The following is a 12,525-nucleotide window of genomic DNA, read 5'->3' as shown; positions in this document are numbered from 1 at the left end:
CACTTCTGGTGTCCTGGACATGGTGCTCTGGTTATAAGTGGAATAAACCAATTATAACTTACCTTGGGGATTTCACCAGTCTCTCTAACCTGAAGGCTTTCAAGGAGACCAGGACTGATTTTCTGGGACTCCTGGGTTGTCATCTTGAAGCAGAAATACTCATTGAATGGAGCGCATGCTTCCTTTGGTGGCTTTAACTGTGTGCCATGTGATGGATGTCGTGTGTGTCCATCACTCACTTCATATGTTGAAGCCTTAATCCCAATGTGAGAGTATTAGGAGGTGGGGCCTTTGGGAAGCAATGAGGTCATGAGGGTGGAGCCCTCAGGATGGGATTAGTGCCCTTATAAGAAGAGACTCCTATAAAAAGAGAGCTTGCTCCTGTTCTCCCTGCTCCGCCATGTGAGGGGACAGCGAGAATGTGGCTTGTCTACCAGCCAGCAAGTGGGTGCTCACCAGGAGCCGAACTGGCCAGCACCTTGACCTTGGACTTCCCAGCCTCCAGAACTATGAGAAATAAATATTTGTTGTTGAAGCTGCCCAGGCTATGGTAATTCGTTATAGCAGCCTGAGCCCACTAAGACTCTATGGTTCCTCCCTTGTGCCCGGTTGACATCCTGGGTAGATCTTGAAGCCTCTCAGACTTGCTCAGCCCTAAGAACAGGTGCATCTTTTAAGAACTAAGGAGTCCAGTGCAGGATATGTCAACGTTCAATCTCACAACAATCTGAGCTGTTCAAATTCACCTGTTGTGAATTCCCTCCCGGGAATCTCCTTCCACACGTCCCTCTTCTCTCACGTGTGGGTGGTGGTCACGGGCTCCCAAGGATGTTTCCAGAACTCTCTTTAGAATGAGTGGGTTCCAACACCTCTAGCTTTGGGACTTGAGCAAAAATTCCAAGTCCTCCAGGAAAGTCTCCTTCAGTGTCCAGTTGCACTGGATTCAATGTCTCAAGAGAGAAGGACCTCTTCCTGGAAAGAGGCGTCGGTAGCAATATTGGTGTTTGGGGCTGTCACTGAAGCTCTTCTTCCACCAGCGAGGACACAGTCAGTGCTCGGCCGGCGGTCAGGGGTCAGTGCTGCGGGCCGGGACTCTGGCTCTGAAGCCCTGCAGCCACGGGCCCCAGGGGGTGTCAACCCTGCCCAGCCTGACTCTGCCCCTGTGACCTGAGGCTCCCGATGGGGCCCGTGTGACTGCATCCAGGTGAGGATTAAGCGAGTTAACGCGCAGGAGCGCTCAGGACCCAGGCCCCATGCAGTAAGTGCCTGTGAGGTCAGCCCATTGTCGTCAGCGGATCGCTAATCAGGCTCACAGATGAGTCTGGTCAAGAGGCTGCCCTGGAATCAGGGCTTTGGATTTAGGAAGAGAGATTTCTGTAGGGATGCTTGGAGATTTAGCCTGTAATTGGTGGCTTTGCTTCCAATAGCTCTCGAGAGACAAGCCCTAGAAGGTTGTTTATCCTTAAGCCGAGAGCAGAAAGGGCTGTGGGGAGGAACGGCAGGCTGGCTCCCCGGGGTGCACCCGCCCTGAGCTGCTGTCAGGTGGCCAGACACAGACGCACCTTCCAAAGCTCTGGGCTCGGGGCCTGCTGCCCTTTCTCCTCCTGCTTCCTAATTAAAAACAACAATCCCAAAGCCTCCATTCCTGCAGATTCCCTGACTCTCTGCTGTGGGCTAATCTTCAGGATAAAGCATAGTCCTTCTCGAGGGCTTTTGTCCTCTGGGTATCCTCTTTGATCTTGAGACCAGGAAGAAACACGTGTTCTCACTCGATGCTGGAAAATGCATCCCTCGCTCATTCTTAAATCTCTCCTTCCTCCCTCTCTTTCTGGCTAAGTGTTTATCTTTCTCTTTCAAGGGCGATGGATGCTTAATTCCTTGAAGGCTGTAAAGCAGGTTGTAAATGTGATGGTGTTATTACTATGAATGTCCATGACGATAACGTCATGCTCCTTGCCTGTCCCAGTCCTGGGCCACTGTGATGCAGCCCCTCTAAGATGACCAACTCCAGCCACTCCAAACAATTACAGAGGACAGCACAGGATCGACCTAGTTGGATGAAGATCTTTTATGGGCAGGCAGAGAAGAAAGCTCTAGAGAGAAAGCATCATCACCAGGAGACTGGGAGCCTACATCTGCCGGTGCCTCAGTCTCATTTTTGATCAGTTCATTCAATAAACATTTATCAAGGAATCTGTGCGTCCAGGATCAGCTGATGCTGGGAAGGTGAATGAGAAATCACGTGCTCTGCAAACTGTAGAGTGCTGCCATCTGAGGGACGGTGGGCTAGCACCTGCCATGGGCTCAGTGACATCTGAGGCTGTTGATGGTGATGGCGATGAGGGGGATGACCTCAGAGCATCCTTCTCAGCCTGCGTTTCTACAGGATAAAGGTCTGAACCAGGGGATGGAACTGGTCCCAGAAAAAAACCACATGGAGCTGATGAGGCCAGGAATGAAGGTCGCCAGCGTGTCATCAAATGCAGCTGTGATGATGATGATGATGTCATCTAACATTTTAAGCCCTGCGTCCTATGGGCAGACACTGCTGAGCACTTTACTGCCACTTTCTGCTCTAATCTGTCCCATGATCCTATGCAACAGGGACTCTCATCATCCTCATTTTTCAGGTGAGGAAACTGAGGCACAGAGAGGTTACATAACTTGCCCGAGGTCACACAGCTAGTAAGTGGTGTGACCAGCTGGGATTTGGACCCAGAGAGTCCTCCTCCAGAGGCCGTGCTCTCAGGAAGCTAACTGTTGTGATGTGCTGTCTGCCTGCACAGAAAACACTCAGGAACGGTTTCACTCTGTGACCTTCTTAGGTCACATTTCTTGGCATTCCAACATCTGGCCTCCAAAAAGGCAAAATGGAAATACCTCACCCAGGTGTTTCCTCTTTTCCAGACTCCATGCACCCCTTCTGTGACCTCCCACTCTCTGCTCCTGTCTCATCCACCGCCCCTGCTAAGAACAGGCAAACGCTGATTCCCTGGTGCCTGCAGAGCGGGGCTGCAGAACTGGCAGGCGGGGTCTGGGCCCTCACCTCCAGCTGAGAATAAGCAGGATCTGTAGCTTTATGACCAAGAGGGACTGCGCTCAAGTTCAGCTACACACCGGGATCCACCTGCAGTGGGGAAAGCAAGGGGCTTTGAGCTGTTATTCCTGGATTGAGAGGTTTCTCATCTCTCACGTGAGACCATAAAACCAGAGACGACAGCAACGGGGGCCCCTCCCAGCGGGCCAGAGAGTAGCTGAACCTGAGCCCCATTCTGTGCCTCGGAGATAGACCCACCCCCCGCTGGGCCGGAGCAGCTTCCCAAGGCTTGTCTCCGACCCCCTCACAGAAGTGCCTGCCAGGGACAGGAGGCGCTTGGCGGTGATTCAATCCCTGAGCAGTAAAGATGGAAGCACAGCTTCCAGGGACCAGGCCACTAAATATTCACACCAGGTGAACTCTGCGTCTGAGCTGAGCAGAATCCTGCCATCGGGACATTGCAGGCTGCTGGTGCAGTGTCTACAGGGCACAGCAAACCCTTCTGATCCCACGGAGCCCAGTGGCGGCTCCCTGAGACTGAGCTGGCAGAAGAATTGGGTCCTCCTTGAAATTCTGAGAAATTATAACTGTGGGGCCTCCCTTCTGCTGCATTCACAATGTCATACATCCTGGGTCAGACCCTCAGAAGCCTGCACCCTGTGCTGAGACTCTTCCGGCTTCGGGGCTTTGCTGCACACAGGGGCCTGGTGGGCCAGTGGGGGAGTTTTCTTTGTCTGGGCATCCCCTCGGGTGCTGGGAGGGGCTCATCTGAGGGGCGCAGGGGGCCCTGGAGCCATGGGTCCCTCTCTCAGGCTGCAGTCAACACTGGGTTCCCCTGAAGATCGGGATGAAGGTTCCTTGTCATAAAGGCTACACCTGTTCCTCCAACTCCCACCCCCTTTCTTAGAGCCTGGTGGGCTCTGGTCTCCTGGGAAGCGGGTGTTTTCCTTTGCTAAAATCGCTGGATCATGGTATTTCATGATATTAATTTTCTTTTGGGGGAAGAGGGTATTGGACTCCACCCCACCCCCAATAGAATTTTAGCTCCAGGAGGGAAGGGATTTTGTTCACTGTTGTATCCCCAGGGCAGTGTCTGGCTCAGTATGTGTTTGTTGGACTATTAAATTAATAAATGAACGAGGGATCCTATCTGTCCCTTTCAACCCAGCACCTAGCAGAGAGCCTGGCACGCAGTAGGACTCAATAAATATTTGTCAGATAGATAAGTGAATGAATGAATGAAACTTCTCAATCCCCTCCCCCCTCCCCCCACACCTCTATCGCCTTCAGGACCCCCTCGCCATCTCATTCCAACACCCCTGTTTCCTGGCCTTCATCGTGGATTTGGGGCCCCTGTGCACTGCCAGTGACCTTCTTTAACTGCCTCCCTCCTGCCTGGATGACAAATGACTCTCAGCCTTGGCGGCCCATCGCTGATGCTCCCAGCTCTGCAGGCCACCTCCACGTGCGAGGCTGACCCAGGAGCACTGTCCTCCCACCATCACCCACCCCCCAACTGAGCCCGTAGGGTCGCAGAACCTCTTCTGACTGGCCCGCTGCCATGGGTCTTACTCCCGGAAACAAGTTCCCGCACAGACAGACCTGGTTCCCTGAGTCCAGGAGTCAGTCATCTACTTGCACCAGTGTTAAAAGCGTCGTTATTTCCCCAAACTCAGCTGCACCTGTGGAGATGAAAACACAAGACAGCCTATTTTTAGCAGGCGACAGATGGCACACAGGGAACTATAATTAGCATCTCGTCCAAAGGGTGGAATTTCCAACCCAATGCAGAGAGTGACTGCCTTGGGTGGGGGAGGGGAGGGTCCCCTCAGCTCAGCATCCGTCTCTGGTGTCTGATGTGGGACGGAGCCAGCTGCATGGAGGGAAGACCTGGACTCCCCAGGAGTCCCAGGAAGGGGACGAAGTCCTTTGCGGGAGGTGCTCCTCATCTTTGCTCCCCGCCTTTCCCCTTCTGGCCTGTTGTTTGCAGAAGGCATGACCCGGCCCAGATCAAGTGCTGTCCTCCTGCAGGGGAGACCCAGCCAGGCCACTGTGATCAAGATGCCTTGTCACATTGGTGTCGGGCTTGAGGGTCATCTGTCTCCCATCTGTCCTGGTGGGGGACAGGGCAGGGGAAGCTGAGCTGCATCAGAGGCTGTGGGGTGTCCCCCCGCCCCCCCATCCCTCAGGTCTCTCATAAAAGCCAGGAATCTGGCTGCCTAGAAGAAAGACTACATTTCCCAGACTCCCTTGTGACAAAAAGTAGTCAATGGGGTGTGAGCATCATCTCTTTCTCTTTCCATTGGCTGAGAGAGAACAGAGGAGGAATGTCTCAGGTAAGAAGAAAGGCTACAGCCTCAGAAATCAGAGTAAAGAGATAGAAGGAGGTGGAGCTTCAGTTTCCTCGTCGGTAAAATGGGAGAGTAGTTATGCCCCTGTTTTCTATAAATTAGAATTCTTTCATCTGCTAAGTAACAGGAAATTCAACCTCAAGTATCCAAAGGCCAAGGGGGATTTATTGGCTCAGCTAAGTGGAAAAAAAAGTTTAACAAAGAGGCCTGGCTGTTTACCTTTGGCCTGGGGACTCAAGCGTATCTTACCTGCACATGTTATTTTCATAGCAAATTTGTTAAGGTCACAAACAATTCTGCCTTGAAAGGACGACAGAATCTCATTGTAACCCAAGTGCTGGCTGGTAGACTTGCTCAAATCCTGCATTTAGGGGAAGTCCAAGGGCGCCGTCCTCAAGGTTTCTGCCATTCACCGAGCTGAAGTATCTCTTGTTCCTCCCACTCTCATTTCCACCCTCCACTGAGCTATTATTCTCCTCTCTGCATCTCAGCATTGCCCTTCCCACTTCTGCAGGGGTCCATCTTCCACATGGCATGGGCTCCTTCCTGTTTTCTACCTTCCCAGATTCCGTATCCCGACGGCAGCTGTGATGGGCACATTTTATTCATGGTTCTGGAGCAGCACAGAGGAAGCTGATTTTATTGATGTCTCGGTCCCTTTGCATCTCTGCCAACTCCAGCATCAGGATGTGTTGCTTAGCAACACTGCAGAGTCCCTTCCATGGCTTCTTCTGGATCCTGCTACTGCCCCCAGCCCCATGCTGCTCACATCTCTTGTGTAGCTTCTCAGCTACTGCTTTGTGGGCTCCTTCCAACCTTAGGACCACACAGTCCACACCTTCAGATTATTTCCCCGCACTGTGAAAGTTCCTCTCCTCCGAGCAGCTCTCATCCCAGCTGGTAAGAGATGTGTTTTCTTCCCATCAACACTCGTGATAATTATCGTGGCCACATGTGGACTGTCTGCTCTATGTCGGCGTTGGGCCTGTGGCTTTCCCACATTCTCTCACTATTCTGCACAAGAGCCCCTATGAGGTGGGGTCTGTTTTCCCATTTTACAGATGAGGAAGCTAAGGAGAGGTCAGGAGAAGGGCCCTGATGGTAAGTGATTGAGTTGGGGTTTGCCCAGTGCTGTCTCACCCTGTCCAAGCTCCTAGCCATTGCTCACTGCTTTCTCTATTTTATTTTTATTGAGATGTAATTGATGCTAACATTGTATTAGGTGTGTAACATAATGGTTTGATACTTGTATATATTATAAAATGATCACCACGATAAGTTAACATCCATCACCACACATATTTACAAAATTTTTTTCTTGTGATGAGAAGTTTTAGGATCTACTCTTAGCAACTTTCAAATATACAATACGGTATCTTAACTATAGTCACCACGCTGTACGTTACATCCCCAGGACTTATTTATCTGTTAACTGGAAGTTTGTACCTCTTAACCACCTTCACCCATTTTGCCCCCCCCAAACTGTTTACCCAGTTTTATTCATTCAAAGGCCACTGTCTCCATTTTCCCCACATCCACACACCACCAGAATAATCCTTTGTTTAATATTTTTCTTTAATTAAATCTATTTTTGTTTCTACTAGGAAACTTTTATTTGAGAGGGAAACCATATCGCTGGTGTAAATGGGAAACCAGCACGTCTTGCTGCAGGAGGATGGTAACCATGGAAATAAAAACAATACACCTAAACAGGGGGGCTGCATTCTGCACTAAGCCGGGGCCTGTTCTTTCTTTGTTTCAAAGGATGACGAGCAAGGCTTAGAGAGGTGCTAAAGGCATATTAGCACCAAATCAAGACGTTGCCTTTGAGGTAACCGGAGGAAGGAAAGAAGAATCACGATAGGATTCAGTGTTACTGGATGCCGTGTGCACTGGCTCTATCATCTCACGTTTGCTGTTTGGGAGACCTTGAGTTGGACAAAGGGGGTTGGGAGGGGCAGAAGAAGAGCCTTCCAGGCAGGGGGAACAGCATTGCCCAGACCTGAGAAAAGGGAGGAGCCCAAATGGGCAGCAGAGAGAAGGCAGTGCAGAGACAGGGCAGAAGGAGGCTGCAGGAGGGGCCTGGAGGCCAGGGTCAAGATTTCCGAGGGTGGCAATGGGTAAGCCATGCGAGGGCTGCAAAGCCAGGGCATGGAGGGCTCAGGTGGGTGCTGTTGAAGTCCAGGTGGCCCTGGGAGAGGAAGAGGATGGAGACCTCCAGCCAGATGGGGCCACATCCGATCCATGTACCAGCCCCAGACTGTCACCCGCCTCTCCCTCCCAGCTCCCAGACACCCCTGCTGCGAAAGGCGTTTCCCAGCAGGTGCCCACTGCATCCCCAAGAGGCTGAGCTGAGGGATAAGTGGAGACTTTGAATCTCATTTCCTGAGCCCACGTGTCAGTCTCCCCTTGTCCAGCTCAGGGAAAGGATGCAAAGACAGGCTGCAGCAGCCCCTGCCGTTCCCTGTGAAGTACCCTGGGCTGGATTTCTGAGACCTCACGAAGCCCTGAGGACCGCACTGACGCCTGGGCCAGGGACCTCTCCCTGCCCGCCTGCTCCTGCCATGATCGAATCCACTGATACCCCTTCTATCAATGCCTTCCCTGAAACAGGCAGGATGTGATGGTTTCAATGATTTACTTATTTCAAGCCCCTGGGTCAGGGCAGAGAAGTCAATAGGTGTGTGTTAGAATGATTTCCCTCAATTATTCTCTAAAGAACAGGGGAGATATTTTAACATGAATTAGCCACTGGAGAGAGAGGGCCTGGGGTAGTGATTGGGGGGTCCCTAAACCACCTGCCACCCAGGTGAGTTCTCCAGGACACAGGCAAGGTGTACTTAATTCAACTCTAGGTATGAATATTGATCAAGCATCTTTACCACACGGAGTCCCATTGTAGCCCTAGGGACTCAGTGATGATGTGGCCCTGACCTTCAGGGAGCTCATCTCTAGCGAAGGGGGTTGGGTAGACACAGAAAGGCCTCGCAACACTGCAGCATGATTATGGCTTAATAAAAGGATGACTCGACTGCCTTAGGAGCAGAGTAAAGATGATCTAGGGAGAGATCGCCAGGGACAGAATATCTGATATTTAAATATTTTTTCCAAATCATTCCTTTTTTGTTTTTGCTGTTGTTTCTTTGGGTACAAAGGAAACCTTAACAAAATTTAAGAAATAAAGACTTTTTACAGGTTATGCTCTGATCATAACCAAACAATATTAAAACAAACCATAAAAAAGATATTCAGGCTGGAAGTGTTCTATGTTTTGATCGTGGTGAAGTTTACTCCAGCGGACACATTTGTCCAAACTCACTGAGCCAGACGCTTAAAGTGGGTGCATTTTATTGGAGAGAATCCGCTCCCGAATAACTCCCATACCAAAGTAGAAATCAAAGCTAAAACATTTGTAGGAAAGAATGAAAAAGAGAAGAGCTCTCACCCAGGCCTGAGGAAATGGCTAAGCTGGACTTGGAAGAAAATTCTTGTTTTTAAACGCCTGCGTTCTTCCAGAGGAAAATTCTTGTTTTTAAGTGCCTGCATTCTTCCAGAGGAAAGAGCAATGGGAAAGGCACTTCGTGCTTTAAAAATAGGGTAGGGAGGAAGAATTAAGTAAATGAAGATAAACTGGGAGAGGGAATTAATAAAGATGAGAACCCAAATCAAATATGCACGCGGTTGGTGTCTAGAAGATGAGGTTTTGAGAGGAGCTAGTGTTGTGAGAACACAGGTTAGGGAATGTATTTCTCCATTTCAGGAGCTGGAAGGCTTTTAGGTAGGAGACTGATGTGTCTGGAGCGGAGCTGGCTCTCACTCAGGGAGGGAAGCGGCCGGAGGCAGGGAAACTAGAAGCTGAGATAGAGAGTCTGTATGGCCCCTCCCTCTTCCTTCTCCTGGGCTCTAAGCACCTCTTGTCCTTTTCTGAACTATTACGGAGAGTTTGGGTGCTAGCTCTGTCCTGCCTCTGGGATGCACGAACCAGAAATGAAATTGTGAGAGGGTGGATTCATCTTCCTAAAGCCCCATAACTAAAGACATTGGTGATTTGGTGGGGTCCACGATGACCTTGTATACTGTCAGGGGGAGGCAGGTGGAATGGCCAGGACAGACCTGTCTGGATTCTCCATGATGGGAAAGGCGTTTCTCAGAGCGAGTACAGGGAGGGCTGCAGGGAACTCTGGGATGGGAAGGACCAGCCCAGCCAGGTCCCTGGAGGACCTTGACGGTCCAAGGGACATGACAAAGCAGGAAGGTGGGAGGAGAGCCAGGTATGGAATCTTGGACCAGTAGGGGCTGGAGCAAATCCCCTTGGGAGAAGGCCAAGGGTGGTTTCTGGCTGATTGGCTCAAACACCCTTGGGGGGTTGGTGTCTCACCTTTAATAAATGTCTTTGTCTTCCTCAATCAAAATCTCACTGGGTGTAAACATTTCTTGGAGTATAACCTACATAAGAAAAGTACCCAGATCACAAATGCAATCTTGGTGAATCATCATGAGATGAGGTGGGCACACCTGTAGCCAGTCCTCAGCTCAAGAGACAGCATCACCAGTAAACAAAGGCCAACAGGATACACTCTTGGGGGGAGGGGGCACATCATCATCTTCAACATAAGGGAGGTTGGATCCCAAAGAGCCTCAGTCTCTCCCAGCTGTTTCACATGAGAGGCCTATGTGCAGAGTTTTACATACCGGATTTCCGGAAACGGACCTGGTGTTTTCAGGTTGTAGTTTCATCTTGATTCCACCCCGCTGGGCAACCGGTACTCCAAATCACAGACTGTGATGCTGGAAATCTGGAAAAGATGGAGATATTTGTTTTAACCACCGGAAGGAAAGCTGCCCAGAGAGTTGTGCAACTGAAGCAGGAGCTCAGCTCTCATGATGAGAGGGAAGTCGGCCAACAGTGGGGACAAAGGACTCATAGGTCCCAGGATGGCCACTGTGGCCTGGGAGCTGCTTCCTGGAAGCCCTGAATGGGCTGGGACCTGTGGAGGGGGCCGGTGAGGGCTCAAAGGACTGGTCTGAGCTGGTATTAAAGTTGATCTGTGTCAGAGAAACTCCCACCATGACGTCAAGGACAATAAACCCCACCTTCCACCATCCCAGCCTCTTCTTTCCCCTCCCTTCCTCTCTCTCTCTCTCTATTCTGCCTCAGTAAGAAAATGGATTATGGTTTCTGAAGGTAACCGCTTCCTCATCCTCCCCTGTGGACAGCTGAGCAAAGAATTAATTTAGATTTTTGCAGTGTCGGGGCCTCTCTCATTAAATTAGTCCCACTGTCTCTTGGAAGCCCTGGTAACTTAGTTTAATGATCTCTTGTTCCCTACATCCTTGAAAAATGCTTCGTGTGTGTCCCAGCACGGGCAATCTTAAATCTGTCGGCAACTTTGCATTTTCCTTGTCACTGGCCCAGCGTCCAAGAGCCCATCACCAACCCGCCCCCATCCTCGGCTCTGCTTGAGGCTTCCCATCTTCCCCTATCCCTTGCCTTAGTTTCCCATTCTGTCTGTACTTCCTTGCCCACTGACATTCCCATGTTTTTCCTCTCCTACTAAAAGTCTGACTAGACCCATCATGCTTTTTTTTTTTTTGCGGTACGCGGGCCTCTCACTGTTGTGGCCCCTCCCGTTGCGGAGCACAGGCTCCGGACGCGCAGGCTCAGCGGCCATGGCTCACGGGCCCAGCTGCTCCGCGGCATGTGGGATCTTCCCGGACCGGGGCACGAACCCGTGTCGCCTGCATCGGCAGGCGGACTCCCAACCACTGCGCCACCAGGGAAGTCCCCCATCATGCTTTTTTTTTTAAACTGAAACAATGATGATCATTATGCTCTTATCAAGCCATTGCCTGCTGGTTTACATTTGTCAAGATGGGCCAGGCAGACAGCAAGGGACGTCGGGCTTCCCTTGGCCTGTGCAGGGTGAGTAATGGATCAGCAACCACTTCATTCCCCGACACATAAGGGACCTTTCATTTCTTCACTGGGGCCCCTGATTACACGTGGGGGAGTTAAGAGTTACACCCGTCCCCTTCGCAGTCTGGAAAATTCAAATGAAGAAGAGGGTTTATGTCTGTTCACAGACATAAAAGTGAAAAAAAAAAATCTCTATAAAAAACTCCACCCGAGGGCTTCCCTGGTGGCGCAGTAGTTGAGAATCTGCCTGCTAATGCAGGGGACACGGGTTCGAGCCCTGGTCTGGGAAGATCCCACATGCCGCGGAGCAACTAAGCCCATGTGCCACAACTACTGAGCCTGTGCGTCTGGAGCCTGTGCTCCGCAACAAAAGAGGCCGCGATAGTGAGAGGCCCCCGCTTGCCACAACTAGAGAAAGCCCTCACACAGAAATGAAGACCCAACACAGCCAAAAATAAATAAATAAATAAATAAATAATTTAAAAAGCCAAGCATTTGAAGCCCTTTAAAAAAAAAAAACCTCCACCCGATGGGTCCTATTGCATCTCAAACCTCTGCAGACTCTGCCTCATGTAAATGTCTGTTTTGTTTCCCTGAGTCTTTAGGCAGTCCCTAGAAATCAGTTTCCTGGAGCCCAGCGGAACGTGGAGAGGTTGGAAAGCAAGGAAAAAGTAACCAGCACATGGCATAAGGGGACAGTGAATAACAGAGGGTCACCCCAAGCAGGCAGTCAGGAAAGGCCACTGTGTGAAGCCACAGCTGAGCTAAGGAGTCAGTCGTGGGGACATCTGGGGTCAGTGTCCCAGCCAGGACAGGACCTGAGTGGACGTCAGCGTGAGGAGGATGGTCACAAAGGAGCCGGTGAGCCAGGGCTGGGTAAGCAGTGAGCAGTGAGGCTGGTGATACATTCGGAAAGTTAGAAAGACTCCAGACCAGGGGTAGGGACTTGTGGGCCTCTGTGAGGAGTCTGGGGGCGACTGGAACTGGAGACAGTGGGGGTTTTGAGCAGAGAAGGGACCTGCTCCAGAGGTTTTCACAGGATCCCTGTGGCTGCCATACGCAAAATGGCCTGTAGGGGGCGAGATGGAGACAGGGGGACCAGTGAGGAGGTGTGGCAATCATTCAGGAAGAGATGATGGGGAGACGTGTCCAGGGTCAGTGGAGGCGGAAGAAGGGTCGGATTCAGGATATATTTTGAAAGTAGAACGAGCAAGGTTTGC

The sequence above is a fragment of the Stenella coeruleoalba genome, assembly GCF_951394435.1.
Source record: "Stenella coeruleoalba genome assembly, chromosome: 15".
NCBI classification, from domain to species: domain Eukaryota; kingdom Metazoa; phylum Chordata; class Mammalia; order Artiodactyla; family Delphinidae; genus Stenella; species Stenella coeruleoalba.
This window is presented reverse-complemented; position numbering follows the sequence as displayed.